Here is a 20,496-nt window from a genome sequence, read left to right as displayed (position 1 = left end):
GCAACACCAGCCACGTGATCTACTTACTACAATGCACATGCAACCGACAATGTGTAGGCAGGACAATTAGGCCACTGAAAAACAGAGTGGCAGAACACCTCAGGAACATTTCAAACAAATCCGATAACCACAATGTCCAAATACACTTCCAGGATAAACACCAGAGGAACCCCAAAGATTTAAAATTCACAGGCATCAAAATAAACTGGAGAGGAGGCGACATCAAACTACTCAACAAAGAAGAACTTAAGTGGATGTTCACATTGCCCACTTTCATACCACATTGCCTCAACATTGATAACGAAATCCAGTCGGTCATCTCCAAATAAACACACCACAAACCCTCCACTTATTATCATCAACAACGCATCGACCAAGAGGAACACAACACCTACCACTCACAATCACCAACCCCACCACCAGACACACCACCACCAAACACACCACTCACCCACAATCAGTACATCCCGTGACTAACAACAACCACTAATACAACTACCCCCAAGGCACCACATAACCTCCCACACCTCCGGCAACACCACTCCACACAATAAGACACCACGACCAAACCCAGACACTACACCAATGATCCCAAGCACCCCAGATCAGCCACCATACAGACTATTTAACCAACACAACTCAGCCCTCCACGCAAACACGCGATCTGACACAACCACAGACACCACCTTAACCCCAATTGTACACCACCACTACAGACACAACACAACTAGACCCACATGACAGACGAAACAGACACGCCCATATTCCATCAGAGGATGGACACCACCCGGCAGCACACTCCACACAGACACCGATAGGGCACACATACGAACCCCCAACAGCATGGACATACCCGCCACCATGTCTCCTTAAACACGTCACATACCTAAAGCAACCCCCACAATAAAACCCCACACCCACATACATATCAACTCTCACCACGCCAGTCACCCTAGCGACACCACCGCAAACCGACCACTCCACCCACCTGGCACATACCCGCCACCAAAAGCCACCCGATTCATGGCACTCTCACAATCCCTACATACTTGTCATAACCCGCAACCAAGCACACCGACACTTCCCCTTACTCCGACACACACCACAACATGCCAACTTACATCACCGCCCAGACACGCCCCCACAAATGTCACACCACCCATGGCCCCCATCAGGTTCCCCTTACCCCGACACACATCACTACATGCCAACCCACATTATCGTTCAGACATGCCCCCACACACATTATACCATCCATGGCCCCCATCAGCTCCACACACACATATCCACACTTCCAGATCCGGGAGCAATTACCCACACCTACACTTATGATTGAATCCACAGTCCTCAAGCAGCCCCGCACACGCCCACACATCCACACTGCCTGATTGGACATCTGCCACCCACACCAATCCCCACAGCCGAATTCAACGCTCCCACACGCCTCTGATTGGCGCAAAGACGACAGCTGACCAATTAACAGCCCAGTACTCTGCTGTTAAATAGCCAGCCCTCAGAACAGTTCAGAAATGCCAACGCGCCGCAACGTGTCGCAGACTTCCATCCCTGCACTAAAGAATACTCACCTATGAACTCTTGAACTTTGTTCCACACATCACCCACCTGCTCGCACTTCACCAGCGGCATGCAGAATTACATCCTGGTCCCTCACACCCGCGAGCAGTAGCAGCAGCAGCACACCCCTATTGTCACCGGCACCTCTCACACAGCTGCACCCACTCAGCCGTGCCAGCATCAGTGCGTGCAACTCCCCAACAGCGCTGGGTCAAGTTCGACACACACAGCCGGCACCCATCACACCGCAGCTACCGTCGTGGCAAGCGCCACTGTCTCGCACCTACACAGGGTGAATGCATACAGCCAGCGGGTCACCCCTGCCCTGCACCCACAGGCATGTGGACGGCCCACGTCAGCCCAACAGAACATCTGGCCCCAACTGGACTTTGGGGAAGCCGCTCCCTGCCACAGAAGTCGAGCACCTACCAGTAGGTACCAACCACCCCTCCTTAACAGTGTGGGACACCGCCACTGGGGACACCCCCCAACAATAGAGCATCCCAGTTCCCAAGACTGTAGACCATAGGTCTAGCAGGGGGACATGCAGTAGTAAGGACCGCATGGTAAGGAACCCCCTCAAAGGATCCACCCACCCCCCCATACTGTGGATTGCACCAAATCACCACCATTGGGCAGCACACACCCCCACGAACTATCCAGAGGCAACTAATTCCCGAGGAGCATTGTGCCTCCAGTCAGAGGAAGGAACTTATGTCCACACAACTAAACACCAATTGAATAAATACATCACTTATACCCACTCACCCAGCATTCTGTTGTCATTCGCACCCCACCACAAAACATCCACCACAATACACACTGACTGCCCAACCCTTCCCCCACCATTTCCCTCTTCCCCTCCTCCCCCTCCTACACAATACCCAGGAGCACACGTCAACCTTTCCATATATAGCCAAAATATAGTAGGACCAGGTACCCCTACACGTTGCAGCACCAGCCCCCATCCCTCCCCCCCACCCCAGACGTTCCCAACCACACATCCCCTAACACCACTCCACCACGGAGCGCATCCTAACCAACCAACTTCCTACATTGTGCCAGACATTGTGCTAGAGTCTACTGCGCATGCCTCAGGGAACATGGCGCCCGCGCTGCATTCCCAGGACATCTCTATTGTGCATGCGTGAATCACTGGCGAAATGGCCATGGTGGCAGCTCTGCAGCCAGCGCCGGGTCGACGGTGAGGTAAGTATATGTACAGTGTGTGTGTGTGTGTGTGTGTGTGTGTATATATATATATATATATATATATATATATATATATATATATATATATATATACACACAAAGTGGAAACAAGCGCCTAATAATGTAAATCGTTTCGACAATAGTGACATGCAACACACATATAGAGTTGCGAACCATGTCGCCCTAGAACATGGGCATGTGGTAGGGGGTCTTTTGAGGATATCCATTCTGGACCTTCTCGTGGTTCAGTATAGGGTTTAACACAGGACCCAGTCAGTTTATAGGGAGATAAATAACACTCTCCTGGTGTAGTAGTACAAGCAGTTTATAGGGAGATAAATAACACTCTCATGGTGTAGTAGTACAAGCAGTTTATTGCAAACACAAAAACACATAAGAAAAATGCGCAATTACATTAAAATAGATTTCAGTAGGCTTATCTGAATAAGTAGCTGACCAAGTCAGTAAGCGAGGGTCACTTCATCCTCAACGCGTTTCGTCTATGATGCTAATATAGCTGGACTTCGTCAAGAGGATAGTATAAGAAAACTTATCCCCGTCTTATATACCCTAATACTTAATTGATAATGGCCCATACAAGGATAAGACGTATGTGCGGTGGGTGCTGCCATTTTGGAACTATCATAATTAAAGCCAACTCACTGGGCTAAATAATCAACGTTTCAATTTATTTAAGTAAATTTTCATCAGGATACAACAGAGATGTCCGAGCATACATATATATTGTACATATGTACATTTATAATGTGTGTGAATATATATATATATATATATATATATAAATAAAACACAGACTATGGGGCAGATTCAATTAGCCGTGGGGTTTTCCCTGCGGCTACTTGCCGCGCCGGACCAATTAAATTGCCGGGGATTCCCCGCGTGACTCCCCGCACGTGAGTCCCCGCAGTCGAACTTTACCTCGCAGCTCCTGGAGGTGCGAGGTAAAATCCACGTTCAAACAACCAAATCGGCCTCGCGCGTGGGGAAAACCACATTGATTCCGCAGTTTACGCGGAATCAATCTGTTTACGCGCGCGAGTCCCGATTTTACAGCGCGGGGAAAAAGCTATTTTATTGAATTGATTTTCCCCGCGCCACAGGGATTTTGAACGGCAATTAAATGCGGGGACAACCCCGCGGCTAATTGAATCTGCCCCTATGAGGCCCATTTATTAACAATCGCAATATTAGCGCCCATGATCTCATTGCAGGATGCGATCATAATTCTGGGATGTAACAAATTGCACCCCTAGGCAGTGGCATCTCTCCCCACGGTGTCACCCGGTGCGGGAAAGGACGCTGGCTGTGCGGCCCGAACCCCCGTGCGTCTTGCTGGGGGTGGTACAGACTGCCCTGTGTGCAGTTTCGTCTCCCTCACAGTGTCAGGAGCCGAGTGCTGCACTTATTACTACAGTGCAGCACCCCGGCTCCTGTCACTGAGGGAGAGTCTGCACCTTGGTGTTACCCCTCGGTGGGTGCCACTCGGGTGCGGCCCCCACCCCCCTTGTGGCACCACTGCCCATAGGGACAGGGCCTCCGAAAGGAAGCCCGTCCATGTGATGTGCTGGGGATCCTGTGCATGTGTGTCGGCCATTGCCTGGTGAGGGATCCTATGGACCCCTCACCTCAGCCCATAGGCTACAGCAGCACAACGCCATCATAAGACGGCGTAAGCTTAGGGGACCATGTTTGCATTCCGGAACTTCGTAAATCTGACAGCATCTCATCCCCCATAGAAACCTATAGGGGTTGCGCTGCCGGCGGAAATGGAGGTATATTTTCATATATTCAGGGAATACTAAATATTTGTGGGTTTCCCCCGAAATCGGGTGTTTTCTGGGCATAACCTGCAAATATTTAATGGTAAATGAGCCCCCATATATGTAATTTTAGGTGAAAGTTGGAGACTCTTAACTGCAGCTTGTTTGCTGGAGTCACAATCTGCTATCAATGAAACTGATTCATACACAGGAAACTTACAATTTTACGCTTGTTATTTCCATCAGTCAGTCATACATATATCATATGACAACTGCCTGTAGAAGATAATGCATGCTATTATACACGTGTGATTGTGCGGGGGATGGCACAGATCACATCATGTAATGCATGTAACATACATAAAACATGCATGTGAGTGACTGATCTGCACGTCCTGATGTGCTGCTGTGGTATAATAATCCTGAGTATGTATATGTATGTATATGTAAGTATATATATATGTATATATATATATATATATATATATATATATATAAATAAATAAAATGAGCTTGTGCTGCTCCTGCCTCTTTAAGAGCTGTGCAGCTGAGGGTGGGGCAGGGGCAGAGGGGGGTCCAGAGAGAGGGTGAGTTTTGGAGCTGATGGAATTCGCGCAGCAGAGAGAGAGAGAGAGAGAGGAACAGGGAGAGTCAGTGCTGCTACCCAGAGCTGACAATTCAGGGTGAGTCTATAAAAGTGGGGTGAACTTTGCAATATGGGGGTATAAGAGGGGGCTGTCTCCTTCCCCCAGCGGGCATTTGCCAGCGTGGCCAGCATTCTTGCTGCCCACACCCTGAAGACTTGATGGATAGTTTATCCGACCGCTAACTAGGACCAGATGTGCAATAGGATCTCTGCCTGCAGCACAGGGCTCCGATGCTCTGCAGGAAGGGGGACTTTAACATTGCCAGAGATAGATAGATAGATAGATAGATAGATAGATAGATAGATAGATAGATAGATATATCCTTTTTAATTTCTTTACCAATTTCTTCTTCTGCACTCTTGATGCTATAACGCAGAAACGGAGGAGAGAGTGATAAGGAGCCGCAATAGCCGTAGAAGACCAGGAGACGAGTTAGGAACATGTATAGATAAAAGTGTGTATGAATCGCACATTGATGCTTGGTCAAGTTCCCCTTCCAAACTGTTGCAGATGTTATCATTTAATTCATAGAGCCCCAGTCATATGACGAGGCAGCACAATAATACTGGATATAATAATGCAGGGTTCATATAAAGTTTTGTGTAAACCTGATAATCTGATTCTGTGATCTAGCTGTGTGTGTGCTGCTGAACCACAGAGGCTGACAATCCATTGCTCGCCAGCATTCAGGGTGTGATGATGCAGGAATTCTTAATATCCTTCTGGGAAAAAGCTGTTTTATTAAGGGTTATGATTTCCAGATTTTTCTGCTGGGTTTAGACAGACCCACCCTGCCTAGGGTTATATGGCCAAGATGTGCATTTTCACCATGTATTGTGCTGACAGTTGCCTTTGCTTATAATCCACGTATATTCTATGGGGAAAGGGCAGTCTTGGGGTATTTGGAACATGATTTTGTTGGGTGTGTATATAGATATACAGCAGTTATTAATGTTCGTTGATGGATATTAAATATATGGTGTATATAGTGTTTTTTGTTTTTTTTTTCGTTTTTACTTTTGGATTAAAAATCACATTTACCCTTTCATGCTTTGTAAGGACCACATCTGAAACCAAGGCTCCATATACTGGGCCCCAACATTCCTAATCCATCCTCGGTGGGGGGGCTGTGAAAACAAAGTTTGCTGCATCCCCCAAAATTGAGGCAGAATGACTCACTCAGTATGAAATGATTTTCCTGCAGATCCAAACTGCTTCTAACAATAAACATATAACGGTTGCTGGAGGCTCCTGGCTATTTCCACCACAGGAGGCAGAAAACTGGAATCCCGTCTTATTTCATTTTCCGCAAGACTTGCAAAGGGCCTCGTCCACGCACTTCGCCTTTTTAACCATTGCTCAGTTTTGTAGAGCAAAGCACTGGAATAACACATTTTACCACATATGTGTAGGCTGTGATCATTTATTCTTTGTGCGTCATATATACGTCTAAATGCAGGAACCTATTCACTGTACACCATCTCTCTCTCTCTCTCTCTCTCTCTCTCTCTCTCTCTCTCTCTCTCTCTCTCTCTCTCTCTCTCTATATATGTAGGTAGGGATGTACTAAGCATCGCATCCGCAATATGGTACATTCCACCACTTATCGGGCACATACCTGCGTTAATAATGCCGGTATGTACCTAGATTTGCGATTCTAATCACAAAGGACAGCTCTCCCGATAAGAGTTGTCCTTTGCGATAGAGGGACTTACGTGTTTAATACCCAGAAGTCTCTCTGCGCATGTGCAGTATTACGCCCACCACTGGGGGTGCTGGGAGGGATCCGATTGGATGCCTCTCAGTAGAAAGTAGCCTATAGGCTTCTATTGGGTAACGCCACTGGGACCAAGCTCTGGAATGTATTGCATTCCGATGCTTGGTACATATGGAAATGTGGGCAAAACTCAGAAAATAGAATTATTGGAGTTTTGGACGCATTTTTGCCCTTCGTATATCCTGCCCATAGTCTTTACCTGTCCCATAAATGCCCCCGATACCTAGCGCCATTGTAGCAATTTTTTTTGTGAGGGGATCTTTGGGTCCCTCTCTAATACTTTCCCTATTTACTCTTCTCTGGGACAACCTGTTATTGGAGCCACTGTCCCGGCAAGAGACATATGATAAATAGCCCTGAAAATTAATTTCTTATTTCCGCAATATGCATAGATAAGGAATGTTGCATTTGGGACTGTAACAGGAGTTAAATAGACCCCTATGGCTGATATATATAATGACATAAAAAAAAAGACATGTAGTACGACAATATGCACAAATCTTAATAAATGCAATATACAGAGTATAATAGACTGTAGTAGTTTTAGTGAAATTATTTATGCACACGTGTTTCACTGTAATTTCTGGAAAAATAAAGTGAAAACAGATCATGCACATAAATAGGGTATCATTTTACATTCAATCAGGTCATGCAGCTTACACCGTGACAGACAAATTTAAAGTGGAACTAATATGCCAATTTTTTAAAAATATATTTTATGGTCTTTCCGGTAAAATGTGGGAACTGCCCTGTTTACGGAGTTCTTCAACAATTGCTTACGTCATGCTGCCATATTCCTATAAAAGTCCATCCCTCTTCCAAACCACTTCCTAGTCACGGACTTTAAACATTGAATAATCTGCCCGTTTGTGTCTGCTCAATGTACACGTACATAACATGGATACATTATATGGATGCATAGGATCTGGAATGTATGTGTATATTATGTATAATCCCTCATATCTGGATAATGTTGATGTTGAAGATTTTCTGGCTGCTGTTCTAATAATACATCCATGGTCATTGTATATAAGGATTATTAGCTAACTAAGTTGTGGTTGGAGCAACATAGGATGTGAAAGTAACATTTACATCCATTTGTTGGTGGGACATTGTGATTTTTGTGGTTTTTTGAAAGCGCAGACAAAACACTAATGGAGCCCAAATTGCGATGGCGTCTGTAGGTAATAAATCAATGGAAATCTATAAACTGGCTTTTTGTAATATAATTTTACCGGGGTAATAAGACACTCGGTGCTGTATGGTATTGCAGGTGTAATAAGGCACTCAGATGCAGGGTTACTGTAATATAATGTTACAGGAGTAATGAGTAACTCAGGAGCTGTGTTTCTGTAATAAGATGTTACAGGGGTAATAAGACACTCAGGAGCTGAGTTACTGTAATATGATGTTACAGGGGTAGTACGGCACTCATGAGCCGGGTTACGGTAATAAGATGGTACAGGGGTAATAAGGCAATCAGGAGCTCGGTTACTGTAATAAGATGTTACAGGGGTAATAAGACACTCAGGAGCTGGGTTACTGTAATAAGATGTTACAGGAGTTATAAGACACTCAGGAGCTGGGTTACTGTAATAAGATGTTACAGGGGTAATAAGACACTCAGGAGCTGGGTTACTGTAATACAGGGGTAATAAGGCACTCAGGTGCTGGGTTACTCTAATATGTTACAGGGGTAATAAGACACTCAGGAGCTGGGTTACTGTAATAAGATGTTACAGGGGTAATAAGACACTCAGGAGCTGGGTTACTGTAATAAGATGTTACAGGGGTAATAAGACACTCAGGAGCTTTGTTACTGTAATAAGATGTTACAGGGGTAATAAGACACTCAGGAGCTGGGTTACTGTAATACGATGTTACAGGAGTAATAAGACACTCAGGATCTGGGTTGCTGTACTAAAATGTTACAGGGGTAATAAGACACTCAGAAGCAGGGTTACTGTAATACGATGTTACAGGAGTAATAAGACACTCAGGAGCTGGGTTACTGTACTAAAATGTTACAGGGGTAATAAGGCACTCAGGAGCTGGGTTACTGTACTAAAATGTTACAGGGGTAATTAGGCACTCAGGAGCTGGGTTACTGTAATAACATGTTACAGGGGTAATAAGGCAGTCAGGAGCTGGGTAACTGTACTAAAATGTTACAGGGGTAATAAGGCACTCAGGAGCTGGGTTACTGTAATAAGATGTTACAGGGGTAATAAGACACTCAGGAGCTGAGTTACTGTAATAACATGTTACAGGGGTAATAAGACACTCAGGAGCTGGGTTACAGTAATTAGATGTTACAGGGATAATAAATTAAGACACTCAGGAGCTGGGTTACTGTAATATGATGTTACAGGGATAATAAGACACTCAGGAGCTGGGTTACTGTAATATGATGTTACAGGGATAATAAGGCACTCAGGAGCTAGGTTACTGTAATGGTTACTGTAATATCTTGTTACAGGGGTAATAAGTCACTTAGGAGCTGGGTTACTGTAATAAGATGTTACAGCATATTTGCCTACTTTTTTTTTCTCTCCTCCCGGGGAGTAGAAGCAGGTGGGTTGCGACAGGGGCGGGGCCTGACGGTTCACGTCATTAAGCCCCGCTCCCTTTGTGGTAATTGCTGTGACTGCTGCAAAATTTAAATAGGGGGCGGGGGTAAGTGTTGCGATTATTGAAGAATGGCATCATTAAGCCCCGCCCCTACACATGGACCCGCGATCACAGCGGAAATTCTCCCCATTCTGCCCACTTCACAAGGAAGGCATGTATGTGTTACAGGGGTAATAAGGCACTCAGGACCTGTGTTACTGTATTAAGATGTTACAGGGGTAATAAAACTCAGGACCTGTGTTACTATAATAAGATGTTCCAGGGGTAATAAGACACTCAGGAGCTGGGATACTGTAATAAGATGTTACAGGGGTAATAAGACACTCAGGAGCTGGGTTACTGTAATAAGATGTTACAGAGATAATAAGACACTCAGGAGCTGGGTTCCTGTAATAAGATGTTACAGGGGTAATTAGGCACACAGGAGCTGGGTTACTGTAATAAGATGTTACAGGGGTAATAAGACACTCAGGAGCTGGGTTACTGTAATAAGATGTTACAGGGGTAATAAGACAGCCAGGAGCTGGGTTACTGTAATAACATGTACAGGGTTAATAAGACATTCAGGAGCTGGGTTGCTGTAATAAGATGTTACAGCGGTAATAAGACACTCAGGAGCTGGGTTACTGTAATAAGATGTTACAGGGCTAATAAGACACTCAGGAGCTGGGTTACTGTAATAAGAGGTTACAGGGGTAATAAGACACTCAGGAGCTGGGTTACTGTAATATGATGTTAGAGGGGTAATAAATCACTCAGGAGCTGGGTTGCTGTAATATGATGTTACAGGGGTAATAAGGCACTCAGGAGCTGGGTTACTGTAATAAGATGTTACAGGGGTAATAAGGCACTCAGGAGCTGGGTTACTGTAATAAGATGTTACAGGGGTAATAAGTCACTCAGGAGCTGGGTTGCTGTAATAAGATGTTACAGGGGTAATAAGGCACTCAGGAGCTGGGTTGCTGTAATATGATGTTACAGGGGTAATAAGGCACTCAGGAGCTGGGTTACTGTAATAAGATGTTACAGGGGTAATAAGGCACTCAGGAGCTGGGTTACTGTAATAAGATGTTACAGGGGTAATAAGTCACTCAGGAGCTGGGTTGCTGTAATAAGATGTTACTGGGGTAATAAGGCACTCAAGGAACTGAGTACTTCTGCAGTTAGGGGCATGAAGTGTAAAAAAATGGAGTGCTGAGAGTTGAGGCCCCGTCTGGGCAGGTAGAGGGCACATTTGGGTGACAGCACATCTGGAAAACAGATGTTGAGATCACTACTATAGCCAGAAAAATCCTTCACCCTACGCTACGCCCTGTCCTGGTGCGAGATGTGGAGCTGTGAGCAGGGAAATCTGGGAGCGGTGTGGGGACAGATTACAAGAAATTGGCTACAATCAGAAAAGAAAATAGGGAAAGGAAAAGGAAATAAGATAGGGGGAAAGTGAGAGAGGGATTTAGAAGGAAGAAGTGAGATGTTTTAGGAGGGCAGTGGAGAATAAAATATGCTTTGAGAAGGAGAGATAAGAAATCAAAGATTGTGAGAGAAATTAGATCACATGGAAACAGAATAAGGGCAGGGATGTACTAAGCATTGCATTGTGATGCTGTACATTCCGCCACTTATTGGGTACATATCGGCACAGATTCAGATAATGGGCATTTACTGAGCTATCTAACAGGGACAGAGACATAAATGTGTTTAATATAAATGCTGTATCACACATGCTCTCTCTGCTTGATTTCCAGGGATTGTCCAAGGCTAAGGGTCCTATTGGTTATTCGCACCTGATGGCCCCATATAAATGATGTATCCAGCTCAGTGTAGTTGCAGTGACAGACACCTATGCACCGGAGCTATTCAGTACTGCAGCGAAAGCTTACACTGCCAGGCAATTGGGTCCATCTTCGCCCTCCAGCTCTGCTTCCACTAGGAAGGAGGGGGGTTCAGGCTGAGCTCGCTAACGCATCTAATGCACATGAGGGCACTAATGATGAAGGGGTCTATTACACAAAGCATGTAGAAACTACTGTTTCCGCATGTATAACTTGCCCGTTCACCTCGATGAATAGGCCCCTTAAAGATTTGTCCCTGATAATGTCGCTAATTTTCAGTATTCACCATCTGCACAATAGTATAATACAATTCCTCTTTCTACATTTTGAATGCAACTTTTACCTATTTCTATATAATAATACTATCATTATCATCTGTGCTTTAAAAGTCTATTTTTATTTAATAGGATTAGTTAATTGGATTAGAAAAGAAACACATTATAATCAAATTGAGTAAACTTGATCATTGGGACATTAGTGCCCCTAGGTCCTCACGGTGCGGTGTGGTGCTTAGATCCGCTCTTTCACAAAAGGTCTATGGAAGCTATACTGCATGGAAGAAATACAAATATGCTGATAGCAGCTATAGGGGATCTGTTCCGTCCTGCGCTACAGACAGTAGGAAGGGCAGATGGTATGCATCCAGACAGCGGAGGGTGTGATAACACTGGACAGTGACAGGTGCATAACACACAAGTTTTTACAATTACTTTATCACACTCTACAAACTGATTAGTAGGAAGCAGAAAGCTGACACTTCCTTTCATGTGCTGAGGCGTCAAAATCCTTGTCAGACCCTTCCTGGTTCCTTATTCAATCTCCCATTACATCTCGCACAGCAGAAGACCACATTACAATTCACACCACAAAACCACAATGTACAGTACCACACACTGGTCCATACAGAACAACATGGTGCACCGTACATGGATGTGCTGCATCCCATAGCAACCAATGACATTACAGCTGACATTTTTATAACACAGGACAGAGGATGAGAGCAAATGCCTCACTGGCTGTAAATTTCCCCTCTGATTTATTGGGTGAAGTGAAAACACAAGTCTTTCTGTATTAGATCCCCATCTAGCCTCATGACAAAACTAATTACCAACAAATGGCTTTACCTATAATGTCAAATTATTTACCTGACCTCCCGTGTCTGAATTTGTTATATTCTTGTAGTGTTTGCGAGGAGTACAGTATCGCTTGTGGCGTTGTCAGGGATTGTTTGTCAATTAGGTCTTGATTTTGGGAACAAGGCTTTGTAAAAAAAAGATCACATGTTAAGGAAAACATTTTAATTTTCTCTCAGTTTCTCATGAGATAAATTATATTTGGAAACTATTAGTCATAAGTGGAATGATTCACTGGTTTAATGTGGAAGAGAAGAGAAAAAGGGCTGAGAACGGGGAGGGACAGAAGAAGGAGGAAGAAGAAGTGAAAAACTGAAGCATTCGGTCAGGTATCTTCAATCTTGGCCCTCCAGCTGCTGTGGAACTACACATCCCAGCATGCACTGCCATAGTTTTAGCATGCTGTTATAGTGAAAAGGTGGCAGTGCATGCTGGGATGTGTAGTTCCAAGGGCCTAGGTTGAAGACCCCTGCATTAAGTGATGATGAGGGAATACAAACAAAGCGAAGATTATTTTTGAAAGGTGATGAGAAGGCTTTATAAGGAAGTCATATACTGTATATGCCGAATATGATAAAGTAGATTAAGAAGGAAGAAATGTCTAGGTGTGGGAGATGGCGATAAGATTGAGAAGGAAGTAATGTACAGTATAGGTGTGGGAGATTATGAGATGATTGAGAAAGAAGTAATATATAAGGGTGGGAGACTATGAGATAATTGAGAAGGAAGAAATGTCTAGGTGTGGGATAATGGTGAGATAATTGAGAAGGAAATAATATATAGGTTTGGGATAATGGTGAGATAATTGAGAAGGAAATAATATATAGGTTTGGGATAATGGTGAGATGATTGAGAAGGAAGTAATGTCTAGGTGTGGGATAATGGTGAGATGATTGAGAAGGAAGTAATGTCTAGGTGTGGGATAATGGTGAGATGATTGAGAAGGAAGTAATGTCTAGGTGTGGGATAATGGTGAGATGATTGAGAAGGAAGTAATGTCTAGGTGTGGGATAATGGTGAGATGATTGAGAAGGAAGTAATGTCTAGGTGTGGGATAATGGTGAGATGATTGAGAAGGAAGTAATGTCTAGGTGTGGGATAATGGTGAGATGATTGAGAAGGAAGTAATGTCTAGGTGTGGGATAATGGTGAGATGATTGAGAAGGAAGTAATGTCTAGGTGTGGGATAATGGTGAGATGATTGAGAAGGAAGTAATGTCTAGGTGTGGGATAATGGTGAGATGATTGAGAAGGAAGTAATGTCTAGGTGTGGAAGGTGGTGAGGTGATTGAGAAAGACATAATGTATCGGTTTGGGACATGGCGAGATTAATGAGAAGGATGTAATGTATAGGTGTGGGAGACGGTGGGATGATTGAGAAGGATGTAATGTATCGGTGTGGGAGACGGTGAGATGGTTGAGAAGGAAATATTGTATATGTGTTAGAGATAATTGAGAAAGGAGTAATGCATGGGCATGGAAGTGATACCACGACAAAACTATAGTGGTAAGTGATGATTTATTGTTGAGGGTGGCGAGGAAGTGATGGATTGGTGTGGAAAGTGTTGAGTAAGTGGTGGATTTATGTGGAAAGTGGTGGAGAGATGTTTGAGAAGGAAGTAATATACGGGTGTGTGAGGTGATTCAGAAGGAAGTAATATATAGGTGTGGGATGAATGAGAAAGAAGTAATGCATAGGTGTTGAAGGTGATATGAGGTACCAAGACAAATATAATGAATATACGTGGAACAAAGTGAATTGATTGGTGTGGAGGGTAGTGAGAGGGTTCATGGAAGAAGTGATGCACTGGCATGGAATGTGCTCAAGAAGTAATGTATTGGTGTGAAAGGTGGTGTGTAAATGTTGCACCGGTGTGGAAGATGTTGAAGAAGTGATGGTTTTGCATGGAAGGTGGTGAGGAAGTGATAGTTTGGCAAGGCAGGTGGTGCACAGATGGTGTAATGGTTAGCTTTACTGCCTCACAGCACTGAGGTCATGGGTTTGTTTCCCACTACGGCCCTAATTGTGTGGAGTTTGTATATTCTCCCTGTGCTTGCGTGGGTTTCCTCCAGGTACTCCGGTTTCCTCCTGCAGTCCAAAAATATCTTGGTAGGTTAATTAGCCCCTTACAAAAAGTAACCCGTGTGTGTGTGTGTGTGTGTGTGTGTGTGTGTGTGTGTGTGTGTGTGTGTGTGTGTGAGCAAGTGGTAGAGAATATAGATTGTGAATTCCACTGGGACAGGGACTGATGTGAATGGCCAGATATTCTCTGTAAAGCGCTGCGGAATATGTGTATATAAATAACTGGTAATAAATAAATAAATTGAGAAATAAGTAATATACAGGTGTGTGAGATTATTGAGAAGGAAGAAATATATAGGTGTGGGAGGAGGTGAGATGATTGATAACGAAGTAATGCACAGGTGTGGAAAATATAAACTGATTGGTGTGGAGGGCAGTGAGGGCATGGAATGTACTGAGGACGTGATTGATTAGTGTGGAAGATGGTGAGTAATGTTGCATTGTGGATGGTAAGGAAGTGATAGTTTAGCATGGTAGATGGTGAGGAGTGATGGTTTGTTATGGAAGGTAGTGATAGATTAGTGTAGAAGGTCAGAAGTGATGCAATGGTGTGGAAGATGGTGAGGAAGTGAAAAATTGATGTGGAACATGGTGAGGAAGTGGTGAATTGATGTGGAACATGGTGAGGAAGTGGTGAATTGGTGTGAAAGGTGGTGAGGAAGTGATGGTTTGACGTGGAAGGTGTTGAGGAAGTAATAGTGGCATTGATAGATTTGCATGTATAGTAGTAAGTGATGCTTTATTGTGGAGGGTGATGATGAATTTGTATGAAAGGTGATGGGAAAGTGATGGATTGTGATATGTGAGATTGAGAAGGAGGTGATGTGGAAGGTGATATGTGGAATTGAGAAGGAAGTGATGTGGAAGGTGATATGTGGGATTGAGAAGGAAGTGATGTGGAAGGTGATATGTGGGATAGAGAAGGAAGTGATGTGGAAGATATGTGGAATTGAGAAGGAAGTCATGGACGGTGATATGTGGAATTGAGAAGGAAGTGATGTGGAATGTGATATGTGGGATTGAGAAGGAAGTCATATGGAAGATGATATGTGGGATAGAGAAGGAAGTGATGTGGAATGTGATCTGTGGGATAGAGAAGGCAGTGATGTCCTGGAAGGTGATATGTGGAATTGAGAAGGAAGTGATATGGAAGGCGATATGTGGGATAGAGAAGGCAGTGATGTGGAAGGTGATATGTGGAATTGAGAAGGAAGTGATGTGGAAGGTGATATGTGGAATTGATAAGGAAGTGATGTGGAAGGTGATATTGATAAGGAAGTGATGTGGAAGATGATATGTGATATTGAGAAGGAAGTGATGTGGAAGGTGATATGTGGGATAGAGAAGGCAGTGATGTGGAAGGTGATATGTGGGATAGAGAAGGCAGTGATGTGGAAGGTGATATGTGGGATTGAGAAGGAAGTGATGGAAGGTGATATGTGATATTGAGAAGGAAGTGATGTGGAAGGTGATATGTTGGATAGAGAAGGAAGTGATGTGGAATGTGATATGTGGGATTGAGAAGGAAGTGATGTCCTGGAAGGTGATATGTGGGATTGAGAAGGAAGTGATGTGGAAGGTGATATGTGGGATTGAGAAGGAAGTGATGTGGAAGGTGATATGTGGAATTGATAAGGAAGTGATGTGGAAGGTGATATGTGATATTGATAAGGAAGGGATGTGGAAGGTGATATTGATAAGGAAGGGATGTGGAAGATGATATGTGATATTGAGAAGGAAGTGATGTGGAATGTGATATGTGGGATAGAGAAGGCAGTGATGTCCTGGGAGGTGATATGTGGAATTGAGAAGGAAGTGATGTGAAAGGTGATATGTGGAATTGAGAAGGAAGTGATATGGAAGGTGATATGTGGCATAGAGAAGGCAGTGATGTCCTGGGAGGTGATATGTGGAATTGAGAAGGAAGTGATGTGGAAGGTGATATGTGGAATTGAGAAGGAAGTGATATGTGGGGTTGAGAAGGAAGTGATGTGGAAGGTGATATGTGGAATTGAGAAGGAAGTGATGTGGAAGGTGATATGTGGGATTGAGAAGGAAGTGATGTGGAAGGTGATATGTGGAATTGAGAAGGAAGTGATGGAAGGTGATATGTGGAATTGATAAGGAAGTGATGTGGAAGGTGATATGTGGAATTGAGAAGGAAGTGATGTGGAAGGTGATATGTGGGATAAAGAAGGAAGTGATATGGAAGGTGATATGTGGAATTGATAAGGAAGTGATGTGGAAGATGATATGTGGGATTGAGAAGGAAGTGATGTAAGGTGATATGTGGGATTGAGAAGGAAGTGATATGGAAAGTGATATGTGGAATTGAGAAGGAAGTGATGTGGAAGTTGATATGTGGAATTGAGAAGGAAGTGATGTGGAAGATGATATGTGGGATTGAGCAGGAAGTGATGTAAGGTGATATGTGGGATTGAGAAGGAAGTGATATGGAAGGTGATATGTGGAATTGAGAAGGAAGTGATGTGGAAGATGATATGTGGGATTGAGAAGGAAGTGATATGGAAGTTGATATGTGGAATTGAGAAGGAAGTGAAGTGGAAGATGATATGTGGGATTGAGCAGGAAGTGATGTAAGGTGATATGTGGGATTGAGAAGGAAGTGATATGGAAGGTGATATGTGGAATTGAGAAGGAAGTGATATGGAAGGTGATATGTGGGATTGAGAAGGAAGTGATGTGAAAGATGATATGTGGGAATTGAGAAGGAAGTGATGTGGAAGATGATATGTGGGATTGAGAGGGAAGTGATGTAAGGTGATATGTGGGATTGAGAAGGAAGTGATGTGGAAGGTGATATGTGGGATAAAGAAGGAAGTGATATGGAATGTGATATGTGGAATTGATAAGGAAGTGATGTGGAAGGTGATATGTGGGATTGAGAAGGAAGTGATGTAAGGTGATATGTGGGATTGAGAAGGAAGTTATGTGGAAGGTGATATGTGGGATTGAGAAGGAAGTGATGTAAGGTGATATGTGGGATTGAGAAGGAAGTGATGTGGAAGGTGATATGTGGAATTGATAAGGAAGTGATGTGGAAGGTGATATGTGGAATTGAGAAGGAAGTGATGTAAGGTGATATGTGGGATTGAGAAGGAAGTGATATGGAAAGTGATATGTGGAATTGAGAAGGAAGTGATGTGGAAGTTGATATGTGGAATTGAGAAGGAAGTGATGTGGAAGATGATATGTGGGATTGAGCAGGAAGTGATGTAAGGTGATATGGGATTGAGAAGGAAGTGATATGGAAGGTGATATATGGAATTGAGAAGGAAGTGATGTGGGATAAAGAAGGAAGTGATATGGAAGGTGATATGTGGAATTGATAAGGAAGTGATGTGGAAGGTGATATGTGGGATTGAGAAGGAAGTTATGTGGAAGGTGATATGTGGAATTGAGAAGGAAGTGATGTGGAAGGTGATATGTGGGATTGAGAAGGAAGTGATGTGGAAGGTGTTATGTGGGTTTGAGAAGGAAGTGTTGGGTGGATGTTAAAGGTGATATGTCAATTCATGTGTCACATTTATTAATTCAAGTGCTTGTAGTGTAACGCTCTCTTCCAGTCCCCCTCCAGAGCACTGACAAGTATCTCTTTTTCCAGCTGTTGAATATTGCAGTCCATTGTTGGATAAATAAATAACAGTGGACAACCCTTTGAGTGAAAGGGTGATAGATGGTTCTGTGGTTACAGTTACAGTTGGTAGTGTCAGTTTACCAGTGGTTATGAAAACACACACCTCTCTATATACCATGGACCGAACAGTATATGTTGTCAGTTGCAAAGGACATTTAAAGTGTGACATCAATTCTTGTTTGTATGCAGAGTGACAGAGCGGGGATAGCTAGTCCGGTGACGCTGACACACAGTGGGGCACTTCCCCTTGTTTTCCCTGTATTCATGGAACTACTGGGAGGTGCAGTCTATGGTAATAGAGGAATTGCAGAGGGCTGCAGGACAAGAGATTTCTTGATGTTTTGAATTTTTTTTGTCATGTTCCTTGAATTTTGAAGGTGCAGATTCAGCCAAGATATTCTATGCCTAGGTTTATATACGGCCCCACAAAATTTCCCCAGAATAATACAGCATAAAGGACAAACAAATTATGCTTTAAACATAAAAATACGATAGGCAACAGACCCAAATAGTTTGCAATCTAATTTCTTCAACAGTCTACACTGCCGCATACGTTATTATACAAACAGGCCCTGATTCAGAGGTGCTCGCAAAAAGCGAGCGCTCGCTCTGAATCAGGGCGGCCTCTTTTTTTTTTTCTTTTAAACCGGCCCCCTGACCGCTCGCTAAACTGTGGGTAACCACCCACATCTTTTGCGAGCGGCCAGGTGATGGTTGCGTTGGTCGCGACCATCGGGCTTGTGACGAGACCCTTGTGGTAGGGTCTCGTCTGCCGCAAGCCCCAGTGAGCTTCCTGCTCAAATAGAGCAGGAAGCTCACTACTGACATCACGAGTGATGTCTGTAGGGCCGCCCACAAACGGCAGGCGTTGCTGAAGGAACGCCTCCGTTTGACCAGCCACCCCTCCTCCCCACCTACAAAACGGGGCGAGCTGTCGATCAACATCGACAGCCGCCCCGTTTGTAGCGAGCCCTGGAGCGAGTGAATTTCTCACTTGCTACGGGGCTTGCGTGCGCAGTGCCCCACCATCGACCCGCTTGCAAGCGGGTCTGAATGAGGCCCATAGTTCTAGTATCACATCTGTGCAGAGGGAGCTCTTGTGATCGCTATTTTGTTTTCATAATACTTTTTCTACTCGTCTCTTCAACTCCAATCCCCTTTTCCTCTATATTATTTTCTCTCTGACCGCTCTTTGCCTTCATCTCTCAGCCCCCTCAAGACTTTTCCTGTTTCTGTCTGTCTGCTTGTAGAAGCCCCCTCCTCTGCCCCCTCCTCTTCTCTGGGTACCAGACTGCCTCCAGCTGTTTGTCTGCTGAAGTCTCAGGTTACTCTGTTTCCAGCGCCTCATCCCAGCCTGTCTCTTACCAGTGCTGCTGCAGTTAGTATGAGCTTACTGGAGGGATATTCTGTAAAAGAGGAGGAATGGAAATAGTGCCTGGCCTCTTTGTACTCTATATTCTATATAATGTTTATCTCCATTTTTCTGCAAATTCCTCCTATTCTATAAAATACACATCGGGGCTAATTCTGAGATGGAAAAAAACAAACAAAACCTGGTAACTTTGCACCTGGATAAACCATGTTGCAATGCAAGAGCTGCAAATAAATGTATTTTTGTTTGCAGGCAGGGTACATACTGGCTGCTATTGCTTGTAGTCCACAAATACTGGACAGCTTTATTTTTACACTGTAATTTAGATTAGAATTTGTACATGCCCCTCTAAATCTCTGCACGCAGGAGTGATCTGTGTCACGTTTTCGGTAGCGGTGTATCTGAGTAGTTATGCCAATGCTGCAGCCAGGTGCCATCTTCTGTAAAGAGACGCCCACCATTGACTACTCAGATCCTCTTCATGTGTCCAAAGATGCAACATTGGAAAAACATTGCGACCTTCGGTAATCTGAGTAACCCTAAGGTCATTGGTTTCGGCACGCCCCCAAAACTCGGGCGACATGGCTGCTTTTTAAATACCCGTCACTGTCACCAAATGGCTGCAGACTGTCAATCACCCGATGTTTGGAGACGTGCTGCGATGATGCAGATGACGCAGGACCAGATCTACACATGCGAACATCAAAAACAGTTGTGACTGAATCTAAATAGCGTCCACTTCTGAATCTGCCCAATATTGATGGCGAGAAACCATGGATAATTTACACACAGCAC

General features: G+C 44.0%; 1 protein-coding gene across 2 annotated transcripts in view; it reads left to right on the top strand.

Moving 5' to 3' along the window:
* Positions 1-5,161: 5,161 nt before the first annotated feature.
* Positions 5,162-20,496, top strand: part of KANK2 (KN motif and ankyrin repeat domains 2) — a 124,749-nt gene continuing 109,414 nt past the window's right edge. For both annotated transcript variants that reach the window (XM_088462183.1, XM_088462182.1), the window contains exon 1: positions 5,162-5,251. The gene's annotated coding sequence lies outside the window, so the exon portion shown is untranslated. The remainder of the gene's footprint in view (positions 5,252-20,496) is intronic.

The sequence above is a fragment of the Taudactylus pleione genome, unplaced genomic scaffold (genome assembly GCF_031769625.1).
Source record: "Taudactylus pleione unplaced genomic scaffold, aTauple2 ptg001161l, whole genome shotgun sequence".
In the NCBI taxonomy this organism is placed as follows: domain Eukaryota; kingdom Metazoa; phylum Chordata; class Amphibia; order Anura; family Myobatrachidae; genus Taudactylus; species Taudactylus pleione.
The sequence above is the reverse complement of the archived record's forward strand: the minus strand, read 5'-3'. Positions and strand labels throughout refer to the sequence as shown.